This window comes from Schistocerca piceifrons, chromosome X (genome assembly GCF_021461385.2).
Source record: "Schistocerca piceifrons isolate TAMUIC-IGC-003096 chromosome X, iqSchPice1.1, whole genome shotgun sequence".
Taxonomy (NCBI): Eukaryota; Metazoa; Arthropoda; class Insecta; order Orthoptera; family Acrididae; genus Schistocerca; species Schistocerca piceifrons.
The window spans coordinates 400,970,746-400,993,152 of NC_060149.1; positions in this window are offsets into that span (position 1 = coordinate 400,970,746).

Genomic DNA, 22,407 nt, shown 5'->3' on the forward strand with positions numbered 1-22,407 from the left:
CCTATCAAGGGTCAGCCTAGTGTTAATTGTGGAATGTGCAGGTGCACCATCACACTGATACCACATACGTCGACGCGTTTCCAGTGGGACATTTTCGAGCAACGTTGGCAGATCATTCTGTAGAAACGCGATGTATGTTGCAGCTGTTTGGGCCCCTGCAATGAAGTGAGGACCAATGAGGTGGTCGCCAATGATTCCGCACCATACATTTATAGTCCACGGTCGCTGTCGCTCTACCTGTCTGACCCAGCGAGGATTGTCCATGGACCAGTAATGCATGTTCCGTAGATTCACTACCCCGTGGTTTGTGAAACCCGCTTCATCGGTAAACAGGTAGAACTGCAACACATTCTCTGTTAATGCTCATTGACAGAATTGCACTCGATGATTAAAGTCATCACCATGTAATTGCTGATGTAGCGACACATGAAACGGGTGAAAGCGGTGATGATGCAGTATGCGCATGACACTACTTTGACTCAGTCCACCGGCTCTCGCAATGTCCCGTGTACTCGTGTGGGTTCATGGCAACAGCAGCTTACACACCAACTGCACCCGCTTCTCCTGTGATGGGCCTGTTACGGACCCGTTTGCGTGCTACGACCATACCTGTTGCATACAGTTGGCGGTAGATGTTTTGCAATGTGCAGCACGTTGGATGCTCTCTGTCAGGGTACCGTTCTGCATACACCCTGCAGGCTTCAGCTGCATTTCGTCGACACTCACCATAGATGAGTATCATCTCTGCCTTTTCAGAGTTCGAATACACCATGGTCACAGTTCCTACAACACTACACTATCACAGACGTCTGGTAACACGGTATACTACAGTTGGTCTGCGTGCGGAGACAAATGCAGAATAACAATAGCAGCAAGCGCTACATGCGGACACTGCGACAGCTAGACCAAACCACAACAGTGCACTAGAGCCACACTCGTAAACACGGTCGTCATCGTAAACATGTCCCTGCAGATGCTGCTCGCCAACCGTGGCCCGTGTTTGTTACAACACGCAACTGAACGTCGGAGGTTTCAAGCGTCAACTTTAGGTTACAATATCTGCGGATGTAATTAATATTTTACAATGCAACAAACGGCACTGATTACGTATTTGTTTATATGGTCAGATGTGCTAACAAAACTAACGTGGTTTCATTTAAAAAAACGTAGGTTTGTGTTAAAAACATACTTCCGTGCATTTTTTTATGGTTTGTATTAAACAATTACACTAGCCCCTCTCCTCACGTTCGGTCTGTGGAATCGGTTCGTCAGTATTTGATGTGGTTTACGAAATGCATCCAGCGGTAACGTTAGGTGACTCACCCTGTATATATGTTGTTGAGTGGTACTTTAGGTAAGTAAATAAATTAGTGAAATCAAAGTGAAGTAGAAATTAGAAATAAATGAAAAACTTGGTTTAGTTTAGAGAGTTACATACTGGCAAACAGCGGACAGAGCAGAAGAGACAATGACCGTGCAGTCAGCAAGTCCAGAAGAATCCATCGCCCTCCCCACATAAGCGGAAGCTGTCGATTCAGCCGTCAGGGCATCGCCCGACCGGCTCACGTGTTTCTCAGTTGTCACATGTGAGCAAAGGCCCTCGCCTACATTCCAAGAGCCAATGACCGACGTTAAGAAAATTCTTCGAGAAGCTTTTCAACGTGACAGACGAGGCAATGACCGTGAAGTCGTTCACCTCCAGTGAACTGAAGTGAATAAATACGCGAGACGCAGTGGGCCCGACGGAAAAAAAAGAGAAGAGACTAGCAGTAGTTTTCAGTCAGTTTCGGTGCTGGAGACCGTCATGCAAGAAGAGACTACACCATACACAGACGCACCAAGTCCGCCGCTGTAATGAAACAGCAAGCAGCAGCCTCGGGGCCAGAAGACAGAAGTTAAAAGGTATTTGAAGTCTGATTTTTACGTACCCGGGTGACTCGTGAGGACAGGAAGGAGACGGCCTCACGTCAGCAGTCACCTGTGAGCTGGGATGAAGATCTGACAGCCGAAGACTGGCAAGCGGTAGTCCGTTGTTCGAGTCTGGGACACTGGTCTTCCCCTGCCGCGCCGCTCCGCTGGCCGACGCACAACACTGACACACGGGCCGCTTAGAGAAGAGAAACACTGGGACGCCATATCCAAGTTATCACCATCCGATGCATGACTTCGCTCTCAGTAATTAAACGGGCCACCTCGCGCTGTGCGTCTCCAGTCAACTGGGGGAGATGGCGACACGAGATACACACCGCCAGGCGTAATCAGACGCCGCCGCTGCCAGAGCAGAAGGCTTCGCAAACAACACAGCTGCCGCTCTCCGAGCCAGAACATCGAGTAAGGAAACAGTTGTACAAATCTTCAATAAAAGTTATCTTATGTAAAAATGCTGTTTCATTCTACCTCATACCCGAGCCAAGGAAGAACCCACCCTGCCCACATGTTGTTAAGAGAGAAAAATTAATTAATTTAGTATTTTCACCCTGACATAATGCTTTAGAATCAAATGCCCTTTGCAGTAATGCTCATCCTGACAACTGACTAGCATCAAAAGAGAAAACCCAGTTACATTAAGTGACAGAAGTGTTACATTTGGTGTCAGAGAAAAAACCCTTGGCTCAATATGAGGTGTGAATGACAGTCACTAAAGGTCCACAGTTAGTAACGTTTAAGGATAGAGGTTTGCATAGCAGTCGTAATATTTTCTTTATTTGGAAGTGTATTCTCTCTCATAATTTTAAGACTTAGTCGAAAATATTTAAACATCTTTTTCATTCAGTGTAGTAAGATTGTGTAACTAATAGTTTGTAAAATGATTACAAGAAATCGTACAAAGTCAGGCTGAGTTAGTGCGACAGGACCGTGTTTTGACCATTTGGTGGAAATGGGAACATGTCGTAGCTCTGCGAACAGTGTACGATGTTTAAGTGGCGATTTCGTATGGTGGAGGATACGAATTGTACCTTTACTACATTGACACATTACACAGTGTCCGCAGCTCGTGGTCGTGCGGTAGCGTTCTCGCTTCCCACGCCCGGGTTCCCGGGTTCGATTTCCGGCGGGGTCAGGGATTTTCTCTGCCTCGTGATGACTGGGTGTTGTGTGATTTCCTTAGGTTAGTTAGGTTTAAGTAGTTCTAAGTTCTAGGGGACTGATGACCATAGATGTTAAGTCCCATAGTGCTCAGAGCCATTTTGAAAGTACACAGTGATATATTGCCAGGTTCGAGATTGGTTTCACACTCTGATATTCAAGCTTACATCATTAGTGGCAGAGCACTGTAATTGAACAAGTGTCTTTCCATATTTGACGATCTGTATTCCACTTTTGGATGGTTTAACTGTCAGTGCAATATGGCAATATGTACAAAATAGTTTTGCTGCTGAAAGTCTCATTTGCAGGAAGAAAAAGGCGGACAGTGCCTCCACACTGGCAGCATCAGTAATTTAGGCGGGTAAATTAGGTAAGATCCGATCAGAATATCCCATTCATTTGCAATACATCCTTTGTACTGGGGCATAGGAGCCTCTAAATAGCGGTGAGAACGTTTGCGTTTCGGAGATGTTTGTTGAAAGCGCAACTTATTATTATTATTATTATTATTATTATCATCATTTTGGTTGTTTTCGTGGCCGGCTGCTGTGACCGAGCGATTCTTGGCGCTTCAGTCCAGAACCGCACTGCTGCTATGCTCGCAGGTTCGATTCCTGCCTCAGGCATGGATGTGTGTGATTTACTTAGGTTAGTTAGTTTTAAGTAGTTCTAAGTCTAGGGGACTGATGACCTCAGATGTTAAGTCCCATAGTGCTTAGAGCCATTTGACTTCTACCTACAATTTACTCCTAGTGAAACGAAACGTGTAACCCTTGGCATAGAAGCACATCATGACTGGGGCTTGCATATGAGAATACAAATCTAAGTGTGTTAAAGGTCCTATTTCTGAGTTCGACTGGAACCAAATATATCATGCAGAGCGCTGCATCTATCAGCAGATGACTACAGTGTATCATCCAACTCGTATAACCCCGGACGTTTGGCATACTGGTTTGACACTATCCATTGCAATAGAGTACAATGATTCTACACTATATGTGAAGTCACGTGACAAGTATATTTATCTTGGCATGCGCCAGTTATGAATGTATACGATGTGGATACTGTGCTATGCATTAAATATGAGAGGCTGAGTCTCCGCGTACAATGACGTTCCTACGTGTGCATAGTGTACATGTTGATGGTGATTAAAATTTTTCTGTATGTATTTTAATCTCTGTGGCTCATACAAATGGACAGATATTCCCCCGAAATAAATTCTCAGCATAATCGAGCCAAACATAGTACAACAAAATGAAACTAATCGATGTTTGTGATGATGGACTCATGGATACAGTGTACCACTGCATTAAAATGCTCAATCCACTCAAACACAAATTTAATATAGTTTATTTAGTACATATCTCAAAACACCAGACAGCGTTTGAGAAATCATACCTACCGAACTGGTCAACAGACATATTTACAGGTTCAAAGGTGCAAAGAACGAATCCTAGAACTTATATCTTGAAGTATATTAAAGTTGAAGAAATTGCAGTCTGTTTCTGCACCTGGGAGTTGCTGAAAAGCTAATAACTGTATGTGTTTCACGGGGAGAGTCATAAGATGTCGGGGAAATACAGCACTAGTCAGATGGCTTTGTTTTTCTGCAGTACAAAAAGCTGGATTGATGCTAACAATTTGCTATATAATGGGATGCGCAGTCCACAGCCACTGCAGTGACATAATATGCATGCTAGGAGACGCATTGGAGGGGGTGGTGGTATTCTAGATAAACTGCTGCTGGAATTACACATTCTGGAATATAACTACTGGGGACCCGGAACAAAGCTTTTGAAACACTTGGCATGAAGTGATAGGGGGTTAACCTGCTCGACAAAGCGTGTATGGAACACGACATTGCATAAGCTGCAAATAAAGATCTCCCAAGGTGTCACATTGCAGATAAAATTTTAGCTGATAAGTCTAAGATGATATGCAGAAGAAAGGATATTGGATAGGTCAATGCATTGCAGCATTTGCAGTTGATAAAACCATATGTGAAAAAATTAAGTTATATTTAGTGATGAATTTCAAATGAGTTATGAATGCTGCACATTGTGCACTAAACAAGAAAAAGAAGAAGAGTGGAAAAGAGAAGGGTTTGTAGAACTGTATCCCAACAGTGTTAGTTGTAGGACAATAGCGGCGTCACCCCACTCTGGATTGTTACCAAATTTATTCAAGATGGTGGATCCAAAATGGCGGCGATAGATGTGGAAACATCGCAGTGACGTCATGGAGGGAAGATCAAATTTTAGCGGGAAAGTAGATCAATTGGGCTACCTCCACTAACCTAACCCCTCCCCCCTCCCCCTCCTCTCCCCCAGAAAATGGTGGGAAATTCAAATTTTGTTGGAAAAATGGTCTCTTGAGTTACCTCTATTAACCTAAGAAAATGGAAGGAAAGGAGGTCACTTGGCTACCTCCACTAACATAAGTCATCCGACCACCACCACTTCCTTGGAATTGGCGGGAAAAGCACTCAACCTGTGCAGGGTTGCTGGACAGAATGGACGTAAGTCTTCATTTTGCAGACAGTCTTTATTTAAACAATTTGAGGCAGTAGCTCCATCTAGTGTGTTCACCATGAGGTCTGGAGTCCAATTGACCTAGTACACAGTACTGCCACCAGGGGGCACTGTCGACCCATGGCAGTTTGGGGGGAGAGGAAATGGTGGGGAAAGGACCCAGTCTGTGTCCAGCTGCTGGAGAGAGGAAGGAGTGCACTTTATTTATTTCAGAACAATCTATTTAGGGACGGAAAGCACGTAGTTTATTTATTACAATTATACAAAACACTCGCTTATGACATGCTTGGGGTCACAACAAAGTGCCCACAGACCTGCAGACCACTCGTAAATCACCAAAATAATACAGTACACCGATGTACAGACATGCAAACAACTTGTAAATTACCGATATAATGCAGTGTATACATTACAGACCTGTAAACTACTAGTAAATTATAGAAATAATGCAGTACACAGATGTACAGACATGCAAACAACTCGTAAATTATCAAAATAATGCATGAAAAAGGCTCTGCAAACACACCTACTGTCGAAATAATGCATTGCACAAATACTCAGTGCACATTAAAAACGCTTACGAACTATCGTCAACCACGATGTGTCAGCGAACTGTTCCAATGCATACACATGCCGACGCCACCGACACAAGAGACGAACTCCAGGGCGTGAGCCATCCCTCTCACGCCGCTGCCGCCTGCAAACAGCAGGTGAAAGTCGCATTTATTTTCGGGTATACAGTTAAGAGTTCTTCAAGTGTCATACTGACATCACATGTCTATGTAAATAAGAGCCAAGTCACCTAAGGCTGAGATGTACCTGCCGTTACAGTGCCGTGAGAGCTGTTTGCATAGTGGGTCACCCTCGCAGATGCAGCTAAAAGTTTCTCGATGTTATACTGACATTAAGGTCTATGTAAATAAGAGCCAAGTCTCCCCTCTGAATGAACTATAGAATTGTGTTGCAATGGTTTCCAAAATAGCACAGGGTGCATTCTCCCTGGCGATCCTAATGCTACATGCGAGACGCCTCTGGCCATGGACGTGTTTAATGAGCCACCATGCATACCTGCCAGTCACAGGCCCAATTGCCAAGTGTGAGATGTTTGTCTTGTGGCTCATACACTTAGGTGCAGCTAAAAGGTTCTCAATGTTATACTGATGTCACATGTCTATGTAAATAAGAACCAAGTCTACATTTTTGAAATAGTAAAGTGCTGCAGAAATAGTTAACGATTGCTGTTGTAGGAGCTTTCGTGATGTCTCAGCCGTCTGGATGGAAATTCTGGTCCTAACAGGACCTGTTCACGAAAATATCCCAGAATAACACCGATTGCATTCTTGCTCACGATCCTTACAGGACAGCCCATCCATTACTTATCAGTCCCTTCTCAGAATTGGTAAAGTGTCACAGAAATAGTTAACCATCGGTTTTGTTGGAGCTTTTGTGACATCTCGGCTTGTCTACATGGAAATTCTTGTCCTAACAGAACCTGATTACGAAAATAGACCAGAATAACACAGAATGCATTCCTCGTGATGGTCCTAACATGGCACCTCGTCCATCACATGTTACCCTCCCTGGAAATCGTTAAGTTGCGCTTTCAACAAACATCTCCGAAACGCAAACGTTCTCACCGCTATTTAGAGGCTCCTATGCCCCAGTACAAAGGATGTATTGCAAATGAATGGGATATTCTGATCGGATCTTACCTAATTTACCCGCCTAAATTACTGATGCTGCCAGTGTGGAGGCACTGTCCGCCTTTTTCTTCCTGCAAATGAGACTTTCAGCAGCAAAACTATTTTGTACATATTGCCATATTGCACTGACAGTTAAACCATCCAAAAGTGGAATACAGATCGTCAAATATGGAAAGACACTTGTTCAATTACAGTGCTCTGCCACTAATGATGTAAGCTTGAATATCAGAGTGTGAAACCAATCTCGAACCTGGCAATATATCACTGTGTACTTTCAAAATGGCTCTGAGCACTATGGGACTTAACATCTATGGTCATCAGTCCCCTAGAACTTAGAACTACTTAAACCTAACTAACCTAAGGAAATCACACAACACCCAGTCATCACGAGGCAGAGAAAATCCCTGACCCCGCCGGAAATCGAACCCGGGAACCCGGGCGTGGGAAGCGAGAACGCTACCGCACGACCACGAGCTGCGGACACTGTGTAATGTGTCAATGTAGTAAAGGTACAATTCGTATCCTCCACCATACGAAATCGCCACTTAAACATCGTACACTGTTCGCAGAGCTACGACATGTTCCCATTTCCACCAAATGGTCAAAACACGGTCCTGTCGCACTAACTCAGCCTGACTTTGTACGATTTCTTGTAATCATTTTACAAACTATTAGTTACACAATCTTACTACACTGAATGAAAAAGATGTTTAAATATTTTCGACTAAGTCTTAAAATTATGAGAGAGAATACACTTCCAAATAAAGAAAATATTACGACTGCTATGCAAACCTCTATCCTTAAACGTTACTAACTGTGGACCTTTAGTGACTGTCATTCACACCTCATATTGAGCCAAGGGTTTTTTCTCTGACACCAAATGTAACACTTCTGTCACTTAATGTAACTGGGTTTTCTCTTTTGATGCTAGTCAGTTGTCAGGATGAGCATTACTGCAAAGGGCATTTGATTCTAAAGCATTATGTCAGGGTGAAAATACTAAATTAATTAATTTTTCTCTCTTAACAACATGTGGGCAGGGTGGGTTCTTCCTTGGCTCGGGTATGAGGTAGAATGAAACAGCATTTTTACATAAGATAACTTTTATTGAAGATTTGTACAACTGTTTCCTTACTCGATGTTCTGGCTCGGAGAGCGGCAGCTGTGTTGTTTGCGAAGCCTTCTGCTCTGGCAGCGGCGGCGTCTGATTACGCCTGGCGGTGTGTATCTCGTGTCGCCATCTCCCCCAGTTGACTGGAGACGCACAGCGCGAGGTGGCCCGTTTAATTACTGAGAGCGAAGTCATGCATCGGATGGTGATAACTTGGATATGGCGTCCCAGTGTTTCTCTTCTCTAAGCGGCCCGTGTGTCAGTGTTGTGCGTCGGCCAGCGGAGCGGCGCGGCAGGGGAAGACCAGTGTCCCAGACTCGAACAACGGACTACCGCTTGCCAGTCTTCGGCTGTCAGATCTTCATCCCAGCTCACAGGTGACTGCTGACGTGAGGCCGTCTCCTTCCTGTCCTCACGAGTCACCCGGGTACGTAAAAATCAGACTTCAAATACCTTTTAACTTCTGTCTTCTGGCCCCGAGGCTGCTGCTTGCTGTTTCATTACAGCGGCGGACTTGGTGCGTCTGTGTATGGTGTAGTCTCTTCTTGCATGACGGTCTCCAGCACCGAAACTGACTGAAAACTACTGCTAGTCTCTTCTCTTTTTTTTCCGTCGGGCCCACTGCATCTCGCGTATTTATTCACTTCAGTTCACTGGAGGTGAACGACTTCACGGTCATTGCCTCGTCTGTCACGTTGAAAAGCTTCTCGAAGAATTTTCTTAACGTCGGTCATTGGCTCTTGGAATGTAGGCGAGGGCCTTTGCTCACATGTGACAACTGAGAAACACGTGAGCCGGTCGGGCGATGCCCTGACGGCTGAATCGACAGCTTCCGCTTATGTGGGGAGGGCGATGGATTCTTCTGGACTTGCTGACTGCACGGTCATTGTCTCTTCTGCTCTGTCCGCTGTTTGCCAGTATGTAACTCTCTAAACTAAACCAAGTTTTTCATTTATTTCTAATTTCTACTTCACTTTGATTTCACTAATTTATTTACTTACCTAAAGTACCACTCAACAACATATATACAGGATGAGTCACCTAACGTTACCGCTGGATGTATTTCGTAAACCACATCAAATACTGACGAACCGATTCCACAGACCGAACGTGAGGAGAGGGGCTAGTGTAATTGTTTAATACAAACCATAAAAAAATGCACGGAAGTATGTTTTTAACACAAACCTACGTTTTTTTAAATGAAACCACGTTAGTTTTGTTAGCACATCTGACCATATAAACAAATACGTAATCAGTGCCGTTTGTTGCATTGTAAAATATTAATTACATCCGCAGATATTGTAACCTAAAGTTGACGCTTGAAACCTCCGACGTTCAGTTGCGTGTTGTAACAAACACGGGCCACGGTTGGCGAGCAGCATCTGCAGGGACATGTTTACGATGACGACCGTGTTTACGAGTGTGGCTCTAGTGCACTGTTGTGGTTTGGTCTAGCTGTCGCAGTGTCCGCATGTAGCGCTTGTTGCTATTGTTATTCTGCATTTGTCTCCGCACGCAGACCAACTGTAGTATACCGTGTTACCAGACGTCTGTGATAGTGTAGTGTTGTAGGAACTGTGACCATGGTGTATTCGAACTCTGAAAAGGCAGAGATGATACTCATCTATGGTGAGTGTCGACGAAATGCAGCTGAAGCCTGCAGGGTGTATGCAGAACGGTACCCTGACAGAGAGCATCCAACGTGCTGCACATTGCAAAACATCTACCGCCAACTGTATGCAACAGGTATGGTCGTAGCACGCAAACGGGTCCGTAACAGGCCCATCACAGGAGAAGCGGGTGCAGTTGGTGTGTAAGCTGCTGTTGCCATGAACCCACACGAGTACACGGGACATTGCGAGAGCCGGTGGACTGAGTCAAAGTAGTGTCATGCGCATACTGCATCATCACCGCTTTCACCCGTTTCATGTGTCGCTACATCAGCAATTACATGGTGATGACTTTAATCATCGAGTGCAATTCTGTCAATGAGCATTAACAGAGAATGTGTTGCAGTTCTACCTGTTTACCGATGAAGCGGGTTTCACAAACCACGGGGTAGTGAATCTACGGAACATGCATTACTGGTCCATGGACAATCCTCGCTGGGTCAGACAGGTAGGGCGACAGCGACCGTGGACTATAAATGTATGGTGCGGAATCATTGGCGACCACCTCATTGGTCCTCACTTCATTGCAGGGGCCCAAACAGCTGCAACATACATCGCGTTTCTACAGAATGATCTGCCAACGTTGCTCGAAAATGTCCCACTGGAAACGCGTCGACGTATGTGGTATCAGCGTGATGGTGCACCTGCACATTCCACAATTAACACTAGGCTGACCCTTGATAGGATGTTCGACGGGCATTTCATAGGACGTGGAGGACGCATAAATTGGCCAGCCCGTTCTCCTGATCTTACACCTCTGGACTTCTTTATGTGGGGTACGTTAAAGGAGAATGTGTACCGTGATGTGCCTACAACCCCAGAGGATATGAAACAACAACGTATTGTGGCAGCCTGCGGCGACATTACACCAGATGTACTGCGGCGTGTACGACATTCATTACGCCAGAGATTGCAATTGTGTGCAGCAAATGATGGCCACCACATTGAACATCTATTGGCCTGACATGTCGGGACACACTCTATTCCACCCCGTAATTGGAAACGGAAACCACATGTGTACGTGTACCCCACCCCTCATGGTAATGTACATGTGTGTCAGTGAAAAAGACCAATAAAAAGGTGTTAGCATGTGGACGTAATGTGATGTTCCAGTCTCTTCTGTACCTAAGGTCCATCACCGTTCCCTTTGGATCCCTACGTAATTCGGTGCTCTCCGATACACACGATCGAACAGCGGAGGAGTGGTACTCAAGCGTCAACTTTAGGTTTCAATATCTCCAGATGTAATTAACATTTTACAATGCAACAAACGGCACTGATTACGTATTTGTTTATATGTTCAGATGTGCTAACAAAACTAACGTGATTCCATTTAAAAAAACGTAGGTTTGTGTTAAAAAACATACTTCCATGCATTTTTTTATGGTTTGTATTAACCAATTACACTAGCCCCTCTCCTCACGTTCGGTCTGCGGAATCGATTCGTCAGTATTTGATGTGGTTTACGAAATATATCCAGCGTCCAGCGGTAATGTTAGGTGACTCACCCTATATATATATATATATATATATATATATATATATATATATATATATATATATATATATATAGGGGACAGGTTCTTTGTAAATAACAGCAGAGGCGTTTGGTAATGAATTGTTTCATTTATTCAGTTCTTTTCTCGAGGTTACAACTCATTTTTTGAGATTCCAGTATAGTTCTTGTGGTACAATTTGACTGTGCTGTCCCAATACAGAGATACTAACTTACATACTACAGCAGTAACATTGGTTGAGAATAATTTCCAATTTTTTTTTAATTTCCAGTAGCTCTTGATGAGAATGTTTACAATTTTTCGAGATATATAAATCTACACTAAAAACTAATGCGGAAATACTTTTACTACAACTATACTCCACAGTCCCAGTAGCATAGCTTTTACAATAATTCTCATGGACTGTGCACACATAGAATCTAATTTCAACAGCCCCAATAGTAAAGGTTTTTACAATAATAATAATTCTGATGGATTGCTAGCTATATAGATATATATACAGTTAAAAACCAATATGACTTGGATGGCTAATGGCAGGTGAAAACTTAAAAACTACTCTATTTACAAGACATACATGATGCATGGATATATATTTACAGGCTACACATACATTATGTGTAAATAAATAATACACAAATATTTTTCTTCTGTTTATGGTTTTTTAATAAATACATTTTTGTCTATCCTTTTTTAACTTTTTTAACACACACACACACACACACACACACACACACACACACACACACACACACACACACACGTACACACACACAGATTACTTACACTATGATAAAAGGATGATACTGCTACTCTGCAGACACTCTCTGTCTCTCTATCTCTCTCTCTCTCTCTCTCTCTCTCTCTCTCTCTCTCTCTCTCACACACACACACACACACACACACACACACACTCCTTCTCTCCCTCTTAATCAGAGTGCTCCATCCCTTCTCTTGCCAAAGTAGTGTGAGTGCTGCAGAGTTTCAATACCATCACAAATTTTCCACCCGATCCCTTGCATTCGTCTTTGGACACCCATCAAAACTCACCAGTCAGCAGAGACTGCTGCATGGTATGCCCGTATGAGTTATTTACACCCATGTACACTATGTAACTCAAATCAAGGGATACGTTGAACCTGTCACCCATGTGTGGGTTATTTGCCTTGGCATGCTTATGGACACGTTGGCAAAGTCCCCCACAGATCCCTCGCTTAAAGAAAAAAAGGAAGCAGCATTGCTCAATAATTCGACGCTGCAGTTCGTTTTCTTGAGCATTGCGTCCCAAGTTAACACAGGCACCATGTAACAAAAAGCAGAATCCAGAGAATATGTGGTCAAGCATAGAGTCCAGAATTTCTCAAAAACGTCCACAAGCAAGAGCATGTCTGTGTCCATGTAAAGCCGTGCATACTCTCCTAAAGCGGAGATGTTGAATTCCCACCAGACATTCACGGCATGCTCATACTCTACATCCGTTATGGCGTCGCCTGTAAAGTTGCTGGAGAATGCAGTTATGTCAGGTAGACTGGTTTCATTAGGTTTCGCCATACTATCCACGTACTCGTATGGAAAAACCCCCTCCCAAGACACAAGTTGAAATCTTTCCTCATCGGGAAATGCAGCTCAAGTGATATGCATATCCCTCCTGAGGTAGAGTTTCAACGAGTTTCTGGAGTGGTGCCTGCATAAAGCGTAGCGTATGAAGGAAACAGAGCGTAAGTATTGGCATCATTCGTTTGGCGAATGAAATGTATTTCTCGACACTCTCAGGTTGGACAGTGACCTGACTTATCTCCCTACTGAACTCACTAGAAAGTGAGCGTCACACCCATTTGAATTACGAAGTAAATGAGTATGTGACTTGGTAGCTTGTACTCCAAAATTAGATGTATTATGAGTGGAGCAACGGATCATCCCATAAGATGACAGTGGTATCTATGAGGAGTTTCTGCATTACTGTCTAACGGGACCCCACAAATTTGACAGTCCATCGCACAAATCTTCATTCTCCTTCGTTTTGGTCATGGGAACGTTGTCGCTGTACAGCTTATCAACCTCCCATGAAAGTTTTTCGACCTCAGTGAACAGCCAAAGCGCAGGATTTTCCCGACACAAGATTTGTAGCGGTTGACTCGAATCGTAAGACGATACAATTTAGTCCGGTCCCACATATGGTAACCGTTTTTCTATAAAGGTGGTATGTGAGATTGTGAGGTCACCTTTACAGCAGGTCACAGGAGCGAGGGGGCATTTAAAGTCGGCGTACACTACTAATGGGCCTCGCTCCTGGTGGTGAGCATTTTTAAACTTTGTGTTGTGTACATGGTTCTGCGTAGTCGGCACGTACACAACTTTCCCACTAGAGCGCGCCCCGCTAAGCACAACAGCGCAGGTGCAGCGCTCGTCTGTATCCGCACTATGAGATGGCGCTGTCTTAGAGACGGACCAAATTCTGCTTACACCGATCCGTGTATTAATATGTAACGCAGCCAATGAGATTGCTGCTAACTTAGAACCTTTTCTCCTCATGGATCACACTCGCGCAGGGATACATGAACGCACAAGGTATTATAACAAGTGTACAGACCTCCGATTAGTTAGTCTGCATTAGTCTGCATTTGTCTGTACCAGTCTATAGTCAAGTTTCAGTCTGCACCTAATAAGATTACCATATTCCTGTACATAGCCATGAAGATAAATGAATAGACACTTTGTCAAGAATCAGAGATATGTGAGAATAAGATTAACGTACCAAGACCAAAGGAACTTCAGATTGTCAATTGTAAATAGCATCCAGAATCAAGTTAAGTAATGTTTACACTTGTTATTATTTTAATAAATGTGTGTGAAAATTAATCAAGTTCTATTTAAAGTTGGTCACCGTCAATCTGCTACTCTAAGCGTGCAATTGGCATTTCTATCGTCTGACCTAATGGCAGAAGATACACACGCCACGACAAGACCACGAGACATATTGCTGACACTCGCCTACTTCGTTAGAGCGACAAGTCAAATAATCTGATGGTGTGTGTACCGAAGGTCTTACAGTACGCACCCCACGCTTTGTAAATTTTTTTCCTCAATATACATAATAACACATACCGGGTCATTGGAAGCACCATCTACTACATGTACCACTAATATCTTGTCTGAGGAAGAATAATTCGGGCACCATCCAATCCTTTAATCATAATATTCCTACGAGGGAATGATTTGCGTGATGGTTTCTGCAGTTCTCGAACTACTGTCTCCATAATTACTCGATGATACCTCTATCTCTAAGCTCAGAGATTACTGAAACAGCATAATTCGAATTAGCTGTATTACTGCAGTAGCTGATGGCATGAGCAGCAGTAGTCGATCTATTAGCTCGTTGGGGCCGTCATAATATACTGTATATACTGCGGAATTCGATTGTTCACTGCTTTATGCTCAGTGTCAATACCATCACCGCCTCTGCTGTTGTTGTTTTAGCCATCAAGTATAGGTTTTATAATGGTTTTATATTTCTTGTTGCTCAGGATTTTTGCTCTCTTATTATGTACGGCAGTCAAATGTAGTATTTCACAGTACATTTCTCTATCAACTGAATAATTTATGGGTATTTTCGTCGGTCTTTGGAAAATAAGATTCATTAAGCCAGGTGTTCTCTCAGTACTCCTATCACCAATCTGTATTGTATCATCTGTTAAATTTATAGGCTGTGTACCCAACATGTACGGTCTTCCCCTGCTGACGCCGAATGTCCTATCTATCTTACAGGGGAGTGACGATTAATGAATTCGTCAATGGCAGCACCATCGTTATCGTGTGGTTTTGTTTTTGCTGAGAGCTGCCTGAGAGATTCAGTAGTCGCCTTAAAGGTCTCTCTTAGTGTTTCCTGTCCATCCATATGCTCTAACCTTAGCCACCGTAATTTCTCTTGAACAGCTTTCCGCACATGAATGATTTTCTGCTTCGTTGACATCTTGGTGTATACTAATTAGACGTCTCTGCAGCGTGAGGCTTTATGTATCCGTTCTTCTTCCTCTTATTATGTGCCTGCTCCCCCTTCTCAACAACAAGGGCCTCTACATCTTTTTGCCCTCAATAGCGTCGACCTTTTTGGTTAAGTCGGTTACTTTCGTACAGATTTCATTAACTACCTCATTAAATGTACTGATCGTTCTCAGAAGAGTCCAGATATGCGTCTCTAGCTCCCTGAGCATAACTCCAACTTTATGCCCGATAGACTGTATTTTCGCATCCATGTACAAGGGAATGTTCTGTCTAGATACGCCCATTCTCTCGGGTTCAGAGCTAGACAGGCGCGGGAATTCGTCCGTGGTGCAGCGTATACTGATCTACTCACCTCCCTTATTGGGCTACATAATAGAAACTCTTGGAACTTTCACCTGTACCTGCCATCATTCAGTTTTTTCAATAACGAGAAACCCATTCTGTGAATGATTCTAGCAATCCGCACATATCTTTACAAGATCACTGAACGACATGTCAGTTCCTACATGTGCGTGGTAAATGTGTTTTAAATTCAGATTGTCTTGTTTGAAGGCTGTAATGATGTTTGTATTATGCCTAACAACTGTTTAGGAATTCTGGAATATGTTTGGCTTAGAAAAAATACATCAACACCCTTATGATGACCGAAACAGAAATATTTTCGAATCTGATATGGTTTTCCACAGCAGCAGCGTCAAATCTAAAAACAGGGGGCTTTGCTTTTTTAGGTGGGGGTATCTCCACTTTCACTGAATGTCGTGTATGTAACGCCTTTTACACCGCACAATATCCCCTGTAATAGCTGACACTAGTGCTGAAACAGTGTTTTTTTTTTTTTTTGAGAATACACAAACATGTTCAAATCTGAATCCATCTACATGTGTTAGCAGCGTCATGATGACATTAGTCTTGCCACAATTGGATGGACCTACAATAATTGCTCTTATATTATGAAGAAGAGCAACTTCATCATTCATTTTGTCAACGACTGGTGACCTGTGAGGAGATGTTTGAGGCAACTGCCTGCTGCTGCATGATTACAAGTGATGCATTGAAAATAATAATATTAATAAGTGTAATACTTGGACTATAATGAGAGAGGTATGAAAAAAAACCACAAACAGAGTTTGAGATTATATATACACACATTAATTATTTGAAGATCATACATTGGATGTAGTATTTCAAATAACCCATCAGACTCTTTCTTTATCTTCTTCTTCGCTCCTGTACAGTATTTCCCAAACAAAGCTTTTCAATGTGCAATAAGTCCTTCTTCATCTCCTTCAGGTCTTCTTTTGCAACTTCACAGGATCACTCACTCACAACAAAGTCCATTTGATGTTGATGTTTCACCCACAAAACCATGATACCAACTACACCAGGTACTGACAAGTAGATGGCATGTATAGAAAGATAGGATGGAAATAGTATGTGTAGTCACTATAGCTCCATCGCTTAACTGGCTGAGCTGTATTGGCTACACAGAGACTTCAGCTATATATTTTACACATGAAGAGTAACTTCATCATTCATTTTGTTGACGGCTGGTGACCTGTGAGGAGATGTTTGAGGTAACTGTCTCTGCTGCATGATTACAGGTGATACATTGAAAATAATAATATTAATAAGTGCAATACTTGGATTATAATGAGAGAGGTATGAAAAGAACACAAACACAGTTTGAGATTATATATACACACATTAATTATTTAAATATCATGCATTTGATGCAATATTTCAAAAAACTCATCAGGCTCTTTCTTCATCTTCTTCTTCGCACCTGTACAGTATTACCCAAACAAAACTTTTCAATGTGCAATAAGTTCTGTGCGTATCTCCTTCAAACCAATGGGTACCTCGCAATACTCAGGTTTTTGACACACACATTTAATCAGTTTTTTTTTTTTTTTTGTTCTGCGTTCATGAGCAAACAAAGGTACTGCTCCAAATTATCAACATGTACACTATGCACACATAGAAAGTGCACGTCATTGTATGTGGATTCTATGCTCACCAATCAATGACTCAGCCTCTTCAAATGTAATGCGTAGCACAGTATCCACATCGAATACGTTCATAACGCATGCATGAAACACACTTGACACACGATCTCACACATAGTGCAAAATTATCGTACTCTATTGCAATTGATAGTGTCACACCAGTAAGCGGAATGTCCAAGGGGGTACAAGTTGGATGATACTCTGTAGCCATCTGCTGATTGATGTAGGCTCTGCACGACATTTCGTCCCAGTCGAACTCAGAAATAGGCCCTTTAACACCCTTCAATTTGTATTCTCATATGCAAGCCCCAGTCATGATGCGCTCCTATGCCCATGTTTACACCTTTCATTCCATTAGGAGTTAAATTGTAGGTAGAATTGGAAAGCACAGGTGCCCTTGGTACCTTCTTATCCACAGCACCTGCATTCTGTATCTGCACTAGCATAGGGATGTTCTGCTGGGTTGAGTTGTAAGTGGGTGACCAGTACTGTCTTCAATCTTGCTGTTGTTTAGGACTACCAGCAGCATTCAAGGTGTTGGGAGCAAACCGCATGTCCCATTCACACAAACTTATAAATGAGACAGACGATAACAGCTCCGTATCATGCTTCAGCAGGTGGGCTAAATTTGCTACAGGATCCCACGTGGTCATTATAAGTTCAGACATGCTGGAGGCTTTTTCCTGCCACAGGTCCGGAGGTCGGTGCAGGTAAACACGTTGGCACTTGCCCCTGCAGTCTTGGACATGTCAAAGGCTACTACTGAACAAAGAGGAGGAAGAGTTACATATGGGCCGAGACACGAAAACAACCAAAATATTAATGATAATAATAATAATCGTTATTATTATTATGCTAACTACAGATTAAGATGTTATATGGGAACTTATTTTTCCGTTTCTTCCTGTTCTACAGGGCTATGCTGGATCGTGACTGCTGTTGACACTTCATGGTTCTCTTTCTTCGTCTTATTCTGCTACTGCTGGCTGAGAGAGACTGAGGCCGCAGAGCTGCTGTGCCTGCCCTATATCTCCTCCGATGACATCACCATATACTACCCTGCTACTGGCTGAACCCTATCAGTGACCGGATTCAGGGTTCCTATTGATCCCCACCCTTCCTTTTCTGGGCCACCATCTTGGACTACGTTACTGGAGGGAAGTGGTGGAGGGCCAATAGCGCACTCTGGTGACTGTGTTGTGAACTAGGTCAGTTGGTCTCCAAACCTCAAGGTGAACATCTGTGGTTCATTGTGGAATAGGGCAAAGTTGATGTGGGGCGTTAGGCAATTGCAAAAACAGTAGGCAGTTTCAGCACAAGCATCTCCCTTCATGAGTACTGAAATGCATGTTCACGCCATCCCAATGCATTGCCATTATTTGTCGAAGAGTATTCGCCACACACTCGTCCATTATCTTTTCGTTCCACTCATTTTGTAGGAGGCTATGGATGCAGTCCTCAGCTGTGTGCTTACATGTACTAAATTCATCCCTGCTCATCGTCAGGCTTTCCGCAATTGTACACATGGATACTTGTGCCAGAGTGGGTGAATGTCTTGCCTCTTGTGCTGTGGAAAACTGACTAGACTTTTATCGAATGATCTACACTTACAGCACACGTATTTATCAGCATGAGTTGTGAAGTGTAACTTAGCCCCAAACTGCTGCATCTTCATTATTTAATAAGACATATTCATCTTCATCAAATATAATTCCTATCGCTGGAGTCCTCAGATGCATGGTTACAGCTAATCTATCCACTAAACTCCTCCTTCTCCCGCAAAGACGTCTCATCCATTGAACACAATAAATAATTATGTCTATCCTCTCAGTCCAGCAGCTAGGGGACGAGCGGTTCAAGGTGCTTCAGACTGGAATCGCGCTGCTGCTACAGTCGCAGGTTCGAATCCTGCCTCAGGCATGGATGTGTGTGATGTTCTTAGGTTAGTTAGGTTTAAGTAGTTCTAAGTCTAGGGGACTGATGACCTCAGATGTTAAGTCCCATAGTGCTTAGAGCCATTTGAACCACTTGAACCAGCAGCTAGGAAAAGATTGAGTCCTTTTTCGTCATTTTTCCACAGATGACCATCTTGAATTACGTCATGGGAGGGGAGAGGTGGAGGGGAGACAGTGTCCTCTGGTAGCTGTGTTGTGAACTATGCCAGTTCGACTCCGGACCTCATGGTGAACACATTCTATGGAGCTACTGCCTATGACAACTCAACGTCTCGAAATAAACAATGCATACAAAATAAAGACTTACGTCCACCTTGTCTGGCAGCCCAGCACAGACAGTCCTTTTCCGGCGAATTTACAGATGGATGAGGGGGGGGGCGAGGGGAGAGGAGTGGGTAGGGGAAGGGCGAGGGGTGGGGGGTTAGGTTAGTGAAGGTAGCCTATGACCTATTTTCACGCCAAAATTTGAACTTCCTGCCATGATGTCACTAAGACATTGTCACATCTATGGCCGCCATCGTAGATCCTCCATCTTGAATCAATTTGGTACCCATGGAGAGTGGGGCCGCACCCCCATTGCCTTACTACTCTCTAGGTCCATAGTATGAGCATTTCTTCGAAGTCATCACGAATATCCCTCCTCGTCTAAAAGGGCCAGGTCGTGGCTGCTCTGCGCTTCTTCCGCAAACATATCCCTGACCCATTCTGGTATCTCGTTCTGGAGGGGCTGGGGTTTAAATACCCTCACACATTCTGTGTTAACCAATAGGAGAGCTCTTTTCAAGTATGTGTGTCGAAATCTGTTTGAGGTGCACACAAAGAGCGGTTCCCAAGGTTTCATCGTAACCGTTTGAAACAGAAAGAGAGAGAATTTGAAGGAGTCTCCGTTACCCTCAGACTACCTGACGCTCAGGTGTTGCGACAGGAAGTAACCACTTAAGATCAGTGCCGCCTTTTTCGGAGCACCGTTTCCGGTCAGGGCTGCTAGCCACAGCGATGCCCCCTTGGTGGGGCAGCATTGGCGCGGGGCAGTATCGGCACGGGGCATACTGTGCGCGGTGTTCATCGCTTATTCGACTGTTTACGCGCGCGATGTTTTTTTTTTTCCGACTTGTTGGTACAACAGTGTCCCGTAGTGGAAGATTTCGGATATATATTGTTCTGTTTATGTTTTTCAGAATTTAATTAAATGATTTATGCTACTATTCTGAAGACCATGTCTTGTGCCACAGTCTATTGGACTGAGACATCTTTCAATGTGCATGATATATTACTTTGTAGAATCAAGTGGTCCTGGTGTGGAAGATTCCAACTACCCACAGTGGCTTGATATGTCAGAACGTAACTACTTTTTTGTCGCGATCTGTTACTTTGTGGAACAAATTCTTCAGGTGGCTCAGAATGTCAGAATTTATCTATGTTTTTTTACTGCCAACCGTTATGGAAAGAGTTTCCAATCTTTCAAATATATGGTATAGTGGTCGAACTCTGAGTCTGTGAATGGACGGCACCAGAAAATTCCTCCTGCAAATTGATCAAATAAAAAAAAAAGTTCCCACAAATTGTTTAAATGAACATCAGTATTATGAGCACACAAAGAATTTCCAGGAATACTTAGCAGTGAGTGTGAAATTCATGCCTCAGATTGTTTAAATAAATAAGTAAACAGTGTGAAATTGTTACTAATTGATTAAATAAACAAATAAACCGGTTGAAATTGTTTAAATAAATACTGTACTGGTCCTCCCAGTCTGGCGGCTCAATTTAGACTGAGCGAGCTTCTGGAGGGGTGGGGGAGGGGATGGGGAGGGGAAGGAACGGGCAAGGGGTCGGGATTTCCCAGAGGAGTGGGGGAAGGGACCCACATGCTGGCTGATGTCATCAGGAGGGTGAGGGTAATTAATTGTTCAATTTTATAATTTCATAATTAATTTGATATAAAAGTGTGCTCCCATCTCCATCATCCTACTAGATCTACATCTATATGGATATTTTGCAAATCACACTCAACTGCCCAGCAGAGGTTCATCGAACCACATTCACGATAATTCTCTATTATTCCACTCTCGAACAGTACACAGAAAAAGCGAACACCTATATCTTTCCATGCGAGTCTGATGTTCCTTATTTTATTATGATGATCTTTTCTCCCTATGTAGGTTGGTGTCGACAAAACATTTTCCCATTCGGAGGAGAAAGGTTTTGATTGATAATTGGTGAGAAGATACTTTGTTTTAATGATATCCACCCGAAATCCTGTATCATGTCAGTGACACTATCCCCATATTTCTCGATAATACAAGACGTGCTGCTCTTCTATGAACTTTCTTGATGGACTCCATTAATCTTATCTGATAAGGATCCCACACTGCGCAGCAGTAGTCCAAACCAGGACGGATTAGCATTGTGTAGGCAGTCTCTTTAGTTGATCTGTTGCATATTCTAAATGTTTTGCCAATAAAACGCAGTTTTTGGTTAGTCTTCCCCACAATATTGTCTGTGTATTCTTTCCAACTTAAGTTGTTCATAGTTGTAATTCCTAGGTATTTAGTTGCATTTACATGGATTACTTTTAGCACTCGTGTGGATGACCTCGCACTTTTGATTATTTAGGGTCAATTAACAATTTTAGCAATTTGTTTTGGTCTTCTGTTAACTCTACTAGACGATCAATGACAGCATGATCTGTGAACAACATAAGACAGCTGCTCAGATTGTCTCCTAAATCGTTTATATTGATAAGGAACAGCAGAGGGCATGCCAAAAATCACTTCTGTTTTATTCAATGACTTTCCGTCAATTACTAGGAACTCTAATCTCTCTGACAG